The sequence below is a fragment of the Rhipicephalus microplus genome, chromosome X (genome assembly GCF_043290135.1).
Source record: "Rhipicephalus microplus isolate Deutch F79 chromosome X, USDA_Rmic, whole genome shotgun sequence".
NCBI classification, from domain to species: domain Eukaryota; kingdom Metazoa; phylum Arthropoda; class Arachnida; order Ixodida; family Ixodidae; genus Rhipicephalus; species Rhipicephalus microplus.
In genome coordinates this window covers 489,689,897-489,705,483 of record NC_134710.1, presented here as the reverse complement: position 1 = coordinate 489,705,483, position 15,587 = coordinate 489,689,897, and positions in this window count along the sequence as shown.

Below are 15,587 nucleotides of genomic sequence, written 5' to 3'. Positions count from 1 at the left end.
TTTTCTTTTTTACATAACATTGGTTCTAATAACTTCTCCTATACATTCCTTGGTATTATTGTCTTCTAGATCTCTTTATTATTTTGTCAAATTACAGAAAAACGAGCCCTTATGTGTGCACATCTTACCCTTATTCATTTACGAGGGTCTCGTACTGGGAGACTTGGTGCCGTTAAGTTGTATACGACGGTCTATTGGTCAGCTTCCAGCTCGTACTAGGTTCACGTGCTATGTGACAACGTAGAGGCTCCTAAAAGAAGTGATGATGATTGATTGATTTGTGGGGTTTAACGTCCCAAAACCACCATATGATTATGAGAGACGCCGTAGTGGAGGGCTCCGGAAATTTAGACCACCTGGGGTTCTTTAACGTGCACCCAAATCTGAGTACACGGGCCTACAACATTTCCGCCTCCATCGGAAATGCAGCCGCCGCAGCCGGGATTCGAACCCGCGACCTGCGGGTCAGCAGCCGAGTACCTTAGCCACTAGACCACCGCGGCGGGGCTCCTAAAAGGAATGTACCACACTCGCAGTCATGGCTACAGGTGACGCTGACTGACACCCTAACGCTTAATTTCACATATAGACCCAACAAAGTGGCGGGGGGATAGCCGCCATGATAGCTTAGAGGTAGAGCATCGAAAAGTTATTCGGAGGTCGTAGGTTTGGTTCCTGCTCACGGCGAGTTATTTTTTAGGCCACTTTTCTTTCAACTCACTTACATTACATTGGTTCCAATAACTTTCCCTATACATTTCTTATGAAGATTGTCTGTTGGATCTCATTACTATTGTGTCAAAACACGAAAAAAGGAGCCCTTAGGTATACACTCTTTTTCCTTATTCATTAACGAGGGTCTGTTACTGGTAGACGTGATTCCGTTAGGTTGTATGCAAGGGACTATGAGTCAGCTGCCAGCACGTGGTACTTGACGCCATACAGGCTCAAAAAAAGGGTGTACGACACTTGCTGCCATGGCTACAGGTGACGCTGACACTCTCACGCCTAATTGCACATATAAACCTGATAAAGTGGCTGGGGGGATAACCGCATTGATACCTCAGTGGTAAAACACCGAACGCGTTTTTCGGAGGTCGCAAGTTTGCTTCCTGCTCAAGGTAAGATATTTTTTGAGCCACTTTTCTTTCTTCCTATTTACACAACACTGAATCTAATACCCTCTTCTATACATTCCTTGGCATTATTGTCGGTTAGATCTCATAGTTATTGTGTCAAAACACGGAAAATCGAGCTCTTAGGTATACACTGCTTTCCCCTATTCATTACCGAGGGTCTCGTAGGGGGAGACTTGGCGATGTAAGGTTCAATAAGGGGGAATATGGCCAGCTCTCAGCTCGTAATAGGTTCACTTGCTCTAAGAAGCCATACAGGCTCATTAAAAGGATATACCACACTAGCCGCCATGGCTACTGGTGGCGCTCACTGACACACCCACGCCTAATTTCACATATAAACCCAATAAAGCGGCGGGGAGATAGCCGCCGTGATAGCTCAGTGATAGAGCATCGAACGCGTTATTCGGAGGTCGTAGGTTCGATTTTCGCTCACGGCAAGTTATTTTTCTGCCATTTTTCTTTTTTCTATGTACCATACATTGATTCCAATAACTTCCTTTATATATTGATGATGATGTTTGATGTTTTATGGCGCAAGGGCCATTTCACGGCCAAAGAGCGCCAGTTCATCTTACTAAAAACATGGACAATGTTTGTGATAAGCGGCTGTATAAGGGCCATAAAATTCCTCGCGGTAAGGCGGGTAAAAACATACAAGTAATAAAATCGTGACCATGTCGTGAAAGGTGTGTGCGGTGTGAATAGATGACAAAAGTTGGTGATAATAAAAGACGATGGTGGATATGTATGGCATTAGCACAGGTGCCTCACTCGTTCATACCCTTGCGTCCAAGGGCCGTGAGGCAAGTGCTTTCTTGTGTAACCACCGCAGCAAAAACCTCTCTGGAGAGGTCATGCTACGGGATGCCCGGGTATATGATGTGAAAACTATGAATTTCTTTAAAAACGCTAACAATGATTTGTGAATAAAAAGCGGTTCCCTACCGACGAACATTGCAGGGTGTAAAGGTATATGTTGTCGGTAGGGTAATGGAAAGTGTTGTTTCCTTACAGTGTCCAATTGTTTGCACTCAATTAAAATGTGAAAGACTGTCAATACTTCACCACATCTGACACACAATGGTGGATCACCACCGGACAAAAGGTGTGTGTGTGTCGTGTATGTGTGTCCTATCCTGAATCTCGTTAGTATTACCTCTGTATGACGCGATTTCGTTACGGGCAGCCAATGACCACGGTGTGGCTTAATAACGTGTAGTTTTTTTTGTGTGTGTATCCCACTTGCTCTGCCAGTATACTCTGAGGTTTCGTTTGCGAGACGGCTTAAGATCAACGGCCGGGATTGATATGGGTGTAGGGGCAGTGCTTTTGTGGACGGATGCAGCGAGCTGATCCGCCCTCACGTTGCCTTGAATCTCACGGTGCCCTGGCACCCAGCACACTACAACATGTTGTTTGAGTGTGTAGAGTGTGCATAAAATGGAGTAAAGTGAGACAAGGACTGGGTTTTTGTGTTTTTTAGGAGTGTGCAGAGCCGTTACTACACTGAGGGAGTCTGTATAAATTACTGCTTTTTGTATTTGTAATTGCTTGATGTGTTTAGCCGCCACAAGTATCGCGTAGGCTTCCGCTGTGAAGATACTTGTGCCTGGATGTAGAGGGCCAGCATCCGAAAAGGATGGGCCGACAGCAGCGTAGGACACAGAGGAGTTAGACTTGGAGGTATCTGTAAAGAACTCAGGACGTGTGTATTTGTGTTGAAGTTCCAGGAAGTATGTTCGGATATGGGCAATAGGCGCATGTTTTGTAACTTCAAGAAAAGACACATTACAGTCTACAGTCTGCCATTGCCACGGTGGCAGATATGCTACAGGAGCCATTAAACTATGTTCAAGTGAGACTCCAGTTTACTCAGCTAGACTTTTCAGGCGAACTGAGAAGGGCTGCCTCATAGAAGGCCTGTTTTGAAACATAATGGAGCTCGACAAATCAATAATAGTGGAGTATGAGGGGTGCTTCTTATCTGCTTTCACCTTAAGGAAATAAACAAAGGACATGTAAGTTCTTTGCAGATGAAGCGACCACTCATTTGACTCAACATAAAGGCTTTCTATGGGGCTGGTGTGAAAAGCACCTGTAGAAAGGCGGATGCCCAAATGGTGCACGGGGTCCAGCATCTTCAAAGCACTTTGTGTTGCAGACTGATAAACAATGGCCCCATAATCTAAGCGGGTGCGAATGAGGCTTCGATACAGATTCATGAGACATTGTCTGTCACTACCCCACGTAGTATGTGACAACACTTTTAAAACATTCATGGCTTTTAAACATTTTGTTTTTAGATACTTGATGTGCGGTACGAAGGTCAACTTGTTGGCCAAGATTAATCCTAAGAATTTATGCTCCACATTGACAGACAGACGTTGACCGTTCAATTCAATGTCAGGTTCTGAGTGCATGCCTCTCTTTCGGGAGAACAAGACACACGTGCTCTTTAGTGGGTTCAGTCAGAATCCGTTTTCCTCTGCGCATTTGGAGACCTTGTTTAAACCTAACTGAACCTGTCGCTCACACATTACCAGGTTGCAAGATCTAAAGCCAAGCTGGACGTCGTCGACATATGTACAATAAAACATATTGCGAGGGATGGTCAAGCGCAAGGAATTCATTTTTATGAGAAAAAGTGTGCAGCTAAGAACACCACCTTGTGGCACGCCTGTTCCCTGGACAAATGTTTGGGAAAGAACCGTACCCACTCGGACACGGAATGTCGGGTTTGACAGGCAACTTTTGATTATGTGAAACATTCTTCCGTGCACGCCAAGGTGGGACAGGTCTCTTAGAATTCCAAAACGCCATGTTGTATCATAAGCCTTTTCGATATCGAGGAACACAGAGTCTGCAGTTTATCATTTTTTCGAAGATTTTGCACAAGTAGCTTGTGAGTGCAATAGGCCTATAACTCGAAGGTAAAGAAGGGTCCTTGCCCTCTTTCAAAATGGGAATTATAATAGCCTCTTTCCAGGAGTTAGGGATAGTGCAAGAAAACCAGATAGCATTGTACAAACAAAGTAAGGTTTTTTGTGTTTCGATTGGTAGGTTTTTTAACATTTCATAAACGACACGGTCAGAACCTGGGGCAGAAGTACTGCAGGAGTTTAGAGACATTCGCAGCTCAGCTAGACTGAACGCTTGATTATATGCCTCGTATCTAGTGCATTTGTGTTCGAGTTTCTGCTTTTCTATTCTTGTTCTGTATTTTTGAAAAGTGTCAGTATAGTGGGATGAGCTGGACACCTGTTCGAAGTGTGCACCGAGGAAGTTTGCCTGATCTTCCAAGGTGTCACCCTGAGTGTTTACGAGTGGAAGTGTGTGTACTTGTTTTCCTGCTATCCTACCGACCATGTTCCAGACTTTAGCTTCCTGTGTGTATGAATTGATCCCTGACAAAAACTTCTGCCAGCTTTCTCTTCTGGCCTGCCGACGCGTTCTCCTGCCTTGAGACTTTGTTTTCTTGAAGGTGTCAAGATTTTCGGCTGTCGGTGAGTTCCGAAGCAGCCTCCAAGCTCTGTTTTGCTGTTTGCGCGCGTTTCGGCATTCAGAGTTCCACCATGGCACACGCCGTTTTCCAGGGTGTCCATTTGTTTGTGGGATGCATTTTGTTGCAGCATCAATCAAAAATGCTGTGAAGTAGTTGACAGCAACATCAATGTTCAAAGTACTTATGTCATTCCAACCTAGACGAGCGATGGTATAAAAGTGTTCCCAGTCGGCCCATTTTATGAGCCACTTGGGAACACGTAATGGACACTCAGTTACTGTACTTGTGCTCAAAACTATGGTGACGTGGTCACTTCCGTACAGATTACTGACGACTTTCCACTGGAGTAGAGGCACAAGAGATGGAGATACTATGCTTAGGTCTATGGAGGAGTAGGTGTTATTGGCGAGATTATAATAGGTTGGTTCTTTTCGATTTAGGAGACACGCGCTCGAGGAAAGAAGGAACTGTTCAATCAGTCGACCTCGCGCGTCATACCGAGAGTCACGCCATAGCCTGCTATGCGCATTAAAGTCTCCAAGGAGAACATAGGGCTCCAGAAGTTTATCAATTAAAGAGTGTAAATCACGTTTTTGCAGCTGATAGCTAGGAGGGATGTAGATAGTGCAGATTGTGATCAGTTTGTCAAAAAGAACTGCTCGAACAGCCACTGCCTCAAGGGATGTTTGGAGTTGTAAGTGTGTGCATGCAATTTCTTGATTCACTATGATGGCAACACCTCCGGATGATGTCATAGCATCAACACGGTCCTTTCGAAAAATAACGTATTTACGAAGAAAGTTTGTGTGTTTTGAGTTAAGGTGTGTTTCTTGTACACACAGCACTTTTGGAGAGTGTTCGTGTAAGAGCTCTTGGATGTCATCAAGGTTTCTGAGAAGGCCTCTGACGTTCCATTGTATAATTGGAGTGTTCATGGTGAATGTAAAATAGTGCTGTGTGTACGAAAAGCGAGTGACTGTTTAGACAGGTAGTTTGAGTTCACTTAACAGGGCCGTCACCAGGCCCTGTTATCGGCTTTTTTGTTTTCTTGGCGCGCTCCAAGGAGCCACGCCGCTCTTTCGGCACCACGGGTACCGACGTATCCATTGCCTCCTCGGAGGCACTGGATGCCCGCACGTGCGGGCTGCTAGTTCGAATTTCGGGCCTCGCCTGGTGAGGTGAGGTCTTGAGACCCGAGGACTCTGGAGTCTCCGGTCTCTGTTTGGGAGTAGGCGGTGTAGCCTGGGCTACAACCGCCTTGGGGGCAGGTGCCACAACCTCCGGCTTCGTATGTGCGGGCCGAAGGAGTGGCGAGGGCTGGTGCGGCGGTGCCCCCTGACGCGCCGCATCAGCGTATGTAGCTCCATAGAATGGAGCGACTCTTCGCCGTGCTTCCTTAAATGTAATGTTCTCCTTCACCTTCAACGTAAATATTTCTTTTTCTTTTTTTCAGTATGTGCAGGAGCGCGAGTATGCGGCATGGTTTCCTTCGCAGTTTACACAGTGTGGCGGTTGTTTGCAGTTCTCAGACACGTGGCCTAGGACTCCACATTGCGCACAAGTCTGGCGACCACGACAGGTTTTAGAGCCATGGCCATACCTCTGTCATTGGAAGCAACGACGAGGGTTTGGTATGTACGGCCTGATAGATGTCTTTGTGTACCCTGTTTGAATAGATTCCGGTAGTTTACTGGATGCAAATGTGAGTATTAGGTGTTTCGTCGGTGTTTCCTTATTATCTCTTCTAATAATGATTCTCTGCACATTAGTGACATTTTGGCTCTTCCACCCTTTCAAAAGTTCAGTCTCAGTCAAGTCAAGTAAATCCATGTCAGATACCACTCCGCGAGTTGTGTTTCTCGATCTATGTGGTGTTATGGTTATTGGTATGCCACCGAAATCTGAAAGACGGTCTAGCTTTTCAAATTGTTCTTTGTCACGGATTTCGAGGAGAAGGTCTCCACTAGCCATTTTGGTTACCTTGTATCCTGTGCCAAGAGTTTCGGTAAGACACCTAGAAACCAGGAAAGGAGAGACGGTTCTGGCTTGCTTTTCAGTTTTTTCACAGCGGATAACATGATAGTGAGGATATGTTTCTTTGGGCTGGTTAAAAAAGTTTATATCATCGATGCGTACCCGCTTTAAGCCGGTACGATCAGATAGTAAGGGGAATGCTCTGTGCATGCCTGTCTTATTTTTGTTCAGCAGCGTTGGCGGCCACCCACCACGGAGCCCAACGAGGGGACGCTACAAGTTTGCGGATGCTGAAACCTGCAGACGCCAGCCGTACAACGCCACTATAACCCAATGCGCCTAGAACAAGGTAGGCTATTTGCACAGGGTTAACCCTAGCCGCCAGGAAGTTTGGACGTAAACGGAAGAGAGTAGAAGACAGGACAGATAAACAGTAAGAGATAAAGACGAAGATGTAGGGAGAGAGAGATAGGAAAAGGCGACTGCCGATTTCCCCTGGGTGGGTCAGCCTAGGGGTGCCGTCTACGTGAAGCGGGGGCCAAAGAGGTGTGTTGCCTCTGCCAGGGGGCCTTAAAGGTCCAATCACCCAGGGTCGGCTCAACCCCCAGGATCCCCTTTTCCCCGGACACGGCAAAGCCACGCACGGCTAGGCGTCGGAGGGAGTAGAAACTCCCCCGTTAGCTCGGGTCCGTGGTGTCGCTACACACCAAACGCCTGCTTTCACAGGCGCCCCTGCGGGGTTCCTTCATATATTCCTCTTCATTGTTGTCTGTCAGAACTAAATAATATTTTGTCAAAACATGAACAAACAAGCCTTTAGGTATACACTTCATTCTCTTATTCATTAGCGAAGGTCTCATATTGGCAGCTTTGGTGTCGTTTGGTTGTATACGAGAGACAATTGGCCAGTTGCCAGCTCGTAATATGTTCACGTGCTACGTGACGCCATACAGGCTCCTAAAAAGAGTGCTCGACACCTGTCACCATGGCTACGGGTGGCGCTGATTGACACTCCCCCGCCAAATTTAACATATACACCCATTAATCTGGCTGGGTGGATAGACGCCGTGATAGCTCAGTGGTAGCACATCGAATGCGTTATTTGGAGGTCGTAGGTTTAATTCATACTCATGGCAAGTTATTTTTTAGCCAATTTTCTTTCTTCTTGTTTACGTTACATTTGTTCCAATAACTTCCCCTATACACTCTTTAGCATTATTGTCAGTTAGATCTCTTTGTTATTGTGTCAAAACCTCAAAAATTGAGCCCTTTGGCATACACTTCTTTCCCTTAATTATTAACGAGGGTCTCATACTGGCAGACCTATTGCCTTCAGGTTGTATACGAGGGCCTATTGACCAGCTACCGGCTCGTAATAGGTTTACGTGCTACGTGACAGCATTAGGTTCATAAAAAGAGTGGACCTCACTCGCAGCCATGGCTACAGGTGGTGCTGACTGACACTCCCACGCCTCATTTCACATATATACCCAATAATGTTGCGGGAGGGGGGGATAGTCACCGTGATAGCTCAGTGGTAGAGCATCGAACGCGTTATTTAGAGGTCGTAGGTTTGATTTCTGCTGACGGCAAATTAATTTTAGCCACTTTTCTTTCTTTCTAAATACGATACATTTGTACCAATAACTTCCTCTATATTCCTTGGCATTATTGTCTGTTAGATCTCTTTATTTTGTGTCAAAACACGGTAAAACAAGCCCTTAGGTACACACTGCTTTCCCTTATTTATTAACGAGTGTCTCGTACTGGCGGACTTGGGGCCATTAGATTTTATACGAGGGACAATTGGTCAGCTGCCAGCTCGTAATAAGCTCTTGTGCTACGTGACGCTTACAGGCTTATAAGAAGAGGGTACGGCACTCACCGCCAAGGCTACAGGTGGCTCTGACATTCACTCCCACGCCTAATTTCACATATAAACCCAATAAAGTGGCTCGGAACATAGCTGCCATGGTAGTTCCGTGGTAGAGCATCAAACGCGTTATTCGCAGGTCGTAGGTTTGATTCTTACTCACAGCAAGTTATTTTTTGAGCCACTTTTCTTTTTTATATACATTACATTGGTTCCAATACCTTACCTTATACATTCCATGGCATGATTGTCATTAAGATCTAAATAACATTGTGTCAAAACACGGAAAAACGAGCCCTCAGTGTGGTATCGTGAAACGTTAGCCTTACAACAGCGATAAGGCTGCCGTGCTGTTTTCGTTATCTGTCTGCTACTTATACATAGCATCTGTTGTGGCTGGTGTCATCACACCAGTCTTACATATATTAGTTGTTTAGCACTGAATATAGGCTGCTGGTTCCTGTTCTTCAGGCAGTGCCTCGATTATATCATGTGGCGACGAGGATTTCAAGAAACCCAGAAGGGTAGGCCCAGCAATCCAGCTCAACGGCGGTAGCCACGTACGAAAAATTGAACGTGCTCTCGGATTACGCCAGCACTTCAGCCAGCCTTACGGCTCTTTGACGGACGCCCCGCCGCGGTGGTCTAGTGGCTAAGGTACTCGGCTGCTGACCCGCAGGTCGTGGGTTCAAATCCCGGCTGCGGCGGCTGCATTTCCGATGGAGGCGGAAATGTCGAGGCCCGTGTGCTCAGATTTGGGTGCACGTTAAAGAACCCCAGATGGTCAAAATTTCCGGAGCCCTCCACTACGGCGTCTCTCATAATCATATGGTGGTTTTGGGACGTTAAACCCCACATATCAATCTATCAATCAATCAGGCTCTTTGACGGACCTTAAGGAAACGCCCCTACACCGCCATTGTGCACCTGAGTAAGCCACGCTCATCAACCGCAGACTTTTGAGTGCCTTCGCCTTTATAGATTATCGCACTTAGGGAAGTTAAGCGAGTTAATCCAAGAACTCAAAACTTTGAGTCATACCTTGAACGCTTTCAACTGTTAGTTACTGCGAATGATGTAAAACAGGAAAAAAATGTGGCAGGTGTTTTTGACGGCCATTGGTTCAGAAACATGTGAGGTGCTAAAAAACTTGGTTGTTCCGGAAACGCCTGCTGACAAAACATTTGACGAGGTGAAGCAGCTGCTCAAGTCTCACTAGAGTCCCTCAAGTTCAGTTATAGCAGAACGGTGTAAGTTCAACAGGCGCTTCCAAAACTAACAAGAAAGTGTCGATGACTTCATTGTAGAACTAAAACGCCTAGCCAGAAAGTGCGACTTTGGCGAAATTTCGAACGATGCTTTGAGGGACAGGCTAGTGGCCGGGGTACGAAATGAGGACAGCCACCGGGCGTTATTCGCCGAAGGAAATGTGATGTTTGAGATTGCGTGCAAAATTGCTTTGGCGCGATAGTTAGTCGCACGCGACTCCGCCCTCATGAAAGATGACGATTGCAATATATATGCCGGGAAAAGTCAGCAAAGAAGGAAAAGGGAAGGCTTCAGAACATCAAGTGAGGCTCGGGGGAAAAGTAAATGCCAGCGATGTGGCAAGAACTACTCCTCAGGGATGTGTTGGTACAAAGGATTCGGTGCCGCAGATGCGATCAGAGAGGACATTGGCAGAGAATGTGTCGGAATGACCTCAGACAAAACAACCGAACTAACGTGGTAGGACTGGAGAAAGAAGCGGAGCAAGAAGTGTGGCACTTCATAAAAATGGCACGGTCTTACTATGAGTTAAACATAGAGGTAGAAGGGCGACCACTGCAGATGCAGATTGACACAGGCGCAGCCGTAACAATAGTTCCAGAAAGCGTGTATACGGCTACTTTCCCACAAGTAATGTGCAACCCGTCCCGAGTACCGTTACGCGAATACACGGGAGAACAGCTGCAGCTTAAGAGACAGTGCGAGGTCAACCACAATACCCAGCGAATGACTTTGTCCGTAGTGGTAGTGAAAGATGAAGGCAGGTGCCTTCCGGTGCTGTTGGATCGTGATTAGCTCTAACGTCTCAAACTAGACTGGCACGGAATAAGAACTGTGTGTTGTGAGGGCAGAGTACAGGCACCGAAAGAGAAATATCACTCGTATTTACGAGTGAACTGGGCAAAATACGGGGTTTTGCGGCGAAAGTTCTTTTCCGGAAAGGCTGCACGCCAGTGTTTTGACGTGCTAGTCCGCTCCCTTTCGCACACGAGAGCCCCTAGAAAGACAGATCATGAGTATGGTACAGAAGGGTACAATTAAGCAAGTCACTCGCAGTGATTGGGCCACTCCCACGTGACTATTAAGAAAAGCGATGGCACTTGCTGAATATGTGGAGACTACAAGATAACGATCAACCGGGCTTAAAAACCAATCAATATTCCTTCCCGAGGCTGGAAGACTTCTATTCGAGCATTGCAAACGGCAAAGTTTTTTGCGTTCTTGATTCATCATCAGCGTGTCAAAAAGTGCCCCTCTTTCCAGAATCCAGACCAGTGTTGACCATTAACACGAGCATGGGTTTTTGAGTTTCAACGGCTGCTATACGGGGTGGCCAGTGCGCCCACAATTTTTCAGTCCCTAATGAATACAATATTAAGGCGCATACCGAACGTCGGGTGTTATATTGACGATGTCATAGTGGCTGGTTCAGACGCAGCAGATTGCCAAAAGACTCTTGAGCAGGTCTTGGCACGGTTCCGTGATTACAAAATCACGTTGAGTGAAGCCAAATGCCGTTTTTTTGAAGAATATGTAACGTACTTGAGTCACAAGGTAGATGCAGAGGGAATATACTCGACCGAAAGAAATAAAAATGGAATCTTGCAGGCACTAGAGCCTACAAGCAGGTTCGAACTAAAGGCGTATTTGGGAATGTTAAACTTTGATGCAAAATTTCTGAATGGCTCAACGATCGCAGAGCCGCTTTACAGGCTCCTGCGAAAAGAGCAAAAGTGGTCTTGGACGAAGGAACAAAGAAACGCTTTCGACGTGACGAAGAGGCTACTCACAAGCAGCCGCGTCCTCACAAGCAGCGATCAGTTCGCCTAAGAGCAGTAACGCCCAGGCGCAGCGTCGTAGTACGAGGGTGCCAAAGCCACCGGACCGTTTCCAACATGCAGACTTTCGCAAGTGAAGTGATACCTTCTTTCTGGGAGGCACGAGATGTGGTATCGTGAAACGTTAGCCTCCGAACAGTGATAAGGCTGCCATGCTCTTTCCGTTATCTGTCGGTTGCAAGTACATAGTATCTGTTGCGGCTGGTGACGTCACACCAGTCCTATATATATTGGTTGCTCAGCAGTGAATAAAAGCTGCTGATTCCTGTTGTTCAAGTGGTGCCTTGGTTTTTTCACTTAGGTGTACACTTTTTTTTTATTCATAAGCGAGGGTGTCGTACTGGCAGCTTTGGTACCTTTACGTTGTATACGAAAGACTAATGGCCAACTGCCACCTCGTAATAAGTTCACTTGCTACGTGAAGCCTTACAGGCTCACACTCACATCAGATTTAAAATGGAATGAGCACATAGAATATATTGGAAGAAAGGCAATGAAGAAGCTTGGCTACTTGCGAAGGAGGCTAGTGAATGCCACACCACTCATCAAAGTTATCGCGTACAAAACTTTCATTAGACCAGTATTAGAATATGGAGGTGAGTGTTGGATCCCTTTACTGACTCCAATATTAAAAAAATAGAAATGCTACAAAACAAAATCTGTCTGATTTGTATTTAATTGTTATAGTTGGCGTACTCCCTTTTCACTTCTTCTAATTAAAGCGGATCTCAAAAAACTTCAAGAGAGCAGAAGAATTGAGAGGCTGAAGCTTTTTTACCTCATCTTTCACAACAAAATTGGTATCAACAAAACAGTGCACATAAGCCAAATAAGTGAATGTGCTGTGCGCTCACATCATTCAAAGATAGTTTTAGATTACGTAAACCGCACAGACACATTCAGGTATTCATTTTTTCAAAGAACTTCCCGTGAGTGAACTTGCCTATCACCTGATACTGTACAGTGTCCAACAATTGATTTATTTCTACATGCTCTCAATAACCACTAAGAGTTTCTTTGTACAGTCATGCAGTACAGAGTTACGCAATGCTTCTATTTTTTGTACGTTTCAATCAGCAAAGCTAAGCCATTGTTGTAATGATTTTCTTTACTTTTTCGTAAACTAATACAAAAGTGTTGAATTGTAACCACTGTCAGTATGCTGTGTGAAGTAAAATATGTTTTTTGTAGTAAACATTTCTGTATGCCCGTGCCTGCTTAAGAAATGGTAAACAGGTCAGCAGTATGTTATAAATAACTAAATAAATAACTAAGTATTGTTTCAAAACATGGAAAGACGAGCCCTTAGGTATTCACTTCTTTTCCTTATTTATCACCAAGTGCATCGTACTGGCAGACTTGGTGCCATTAGATTGTATCAGAGGGACTATTGTTCAGCTGCCAGCTCGTAATAAGTTCACGTGCAACGTGAAGCCACACAGACTCATAAAGAGTGTGTACGATACGCGCCGCCATGGCTTCAGGTGGCGCTGATGACACTCGCATGCCTAATTTTATATATAAACCCAATAAAGGAGCTGGGGGGAAAGCCGCCGTGATAGCTCGAAGGTAGAGCATCGAACGCGTTATTCAGAGGTGGTTGCATTGATTCCTGCTCCGGCAAGGTATTTTTTTCAGCCACTTTTATTTCCTCATATTTATCTTACATTGCTTCTAATAAATTCCCCTATACATTCCTTGGCATTATTGTCTGGTAGATCTGATGAATATTGTGTAAAACAGAGAAAAATGAGCCCTTAGTTATACATTTCTTTCCCTTATTATATACGAGGGTCTCGTAGTGCCAGACTTGGTGCTGTTAGTTTGTATAGGAGGGCTATTAGTCAGCTGCCAACTTGTGATATGTTCACGTGCTACGTGACGCCGTACAGGCTCATAAAAATAGTGTACCACACTCGCTGCCATGGCTTCAGGTGGCGCTGACTGACACTCACATGCCTATTTCACATATAACCCAGTGAACAGGCGGGGGGATAGCTGCCGTGATAGCTCAGTGGTAGAGCCTCGAACGCGATGTTCGGAGGTCGTAGGTTCGATTCCTACTCAGGGCAATTTTATTTTTTCAGCCACTTTTTTTCTTCTTTTTTACTTTTCATTGGTTCCAATAACTTCCCCTATACATTTTTTGGCATTATTGTCTGTTAGATCTCATTAGTAGTGTGTCAAAACACGCAAAAACTAGCCCTTAGGTGTTCACTTCTTTCCCTCATTCATTAACGAGCTTCTCGTACTGACCAACTTGGTTCCGTTAGGTTGCATACGAGGGACTTTTGGTTCGCTGCCAGCTCGTATTAAGTTCATGTGCTATGTCACGCAATGAGGGCTCATAAAAAGAATCTTCCACACTCGCCGCTATGGCTACAGATGGCACTGACTGACATTCCCACGCCTAATTTCACAAAAAAACCAATATATTGGCTGGGTGATATCCGCCATGATAGAGCAACAAATAGCGCTCCGTGGTAGAGCAACAAAGGCATAATGCGGAGGACATAGGTGAGATTTTTACTCTCGGCAAATTATTTTTGCAGCCACTTTTCTTTATTTGTATTTACAAAACATTGTTTCCAATAACTTCCCCTATACATTTTTGGCATTATTGTCTGCTAGATCCTATTATTGGTGTGCCAAAACACGGAAAACGTGCCCAAAGGTATACGCTTCTTTACCTTATTGCTCATCAATGATCTCGTACTGACAGACTTGCTGCCGTTAGGTTGAATAAAAAGGACTATTGGTGAGCTGCCAGCTCGTATTAAGTTCACGTGCTACGTGACGCAATACAGGCTCATAAAAATAGTGTACCCCACTCGCTGCCATGGCTAAAGGTGGCGCTGACTGACGCTCGCATTCCTTATTTCACATTTACACCCAATAAAGCGGCGGGATGAAAAGCCGCCTTCATAGCTCATTGGTAGAGGATCAAACGCGTTATTCGGAGGTCGTTGCTTTGATTCCTGCTCACGGCAAGCTGATTTTTCAGCCTCTTTTCTTCATTCTTATTTACCATATATTGGTTTCAATACCTTCCCCTATACATTCTTTGGCAATATTGTCTGTTAGATCTCATCAATATTGTGTCAAAACACGGAAAAACGAGTCCTTGGGTATACACTTCTTTCCCTTATTAATTAACGAGGGTCTTGTACTAGCAGACTAGGTGCCTTTAGGTTGTATAAGAGGGGATATTGGCCAGCTGCTAGCTCGTAATAAGTTCATGTGCTACGTGACGCCATACAGGCTCATAAAAAGATTGAACCATACTCGCCGCCTTGGCTACAAGTGGCACTGACCGACCCTCCCACGCCCATTTTCGCATATAAACACAACAAAGTTGCTGAGGAGATAGCTGCCGTGAAAGCTCAGTGGTTGAGCATCAAACGCGATATTCGAAGGTCGTAGGTTTGATTCCTACCCTTGGCAATTTATTTTTTCGGCCACTTTTCTTTCTTCCTACTTCATAGCATTCAATCCAATAACTACTCCTAAACATTCTCTAGCATTATTGCCCATTAGATCTCAATTATATTGTGTAAGAACACGTAAAAACGAGCCCACAGGTATACACCTCTTTCTCCCATTCATTGACGAAGGTCTTGTACTGGCAGAAATTGTGCCGTTGGGTTGTATACCAGGGACTATTTGCAGCTGCCAGCTCGTGATAAGTTCACGTGCTACGTGACGCCATATAGGCTCATGAAAAGAGTGTACCACACTCGCCGCCATGGCTACAAGTGGCACTGACCGACTCTCCCGCGCCCAATTTCGCATATAAGACCAATAAAGAGGCGAAGGGGATAGCTGTAGTGATAGCTTAATGGTAGAAGATCGAACGCGATATTCGAAGGGCGTAGGTTCAATTCATCCTCAAGGCAAGTTATTTTTTTTTCAGCCACTTGTCTTTATTCTTATTCACAACATCTTACTTCCAACAACTTTCCCCCAAGGTTCCGTATTAGGCCCTTTACTTT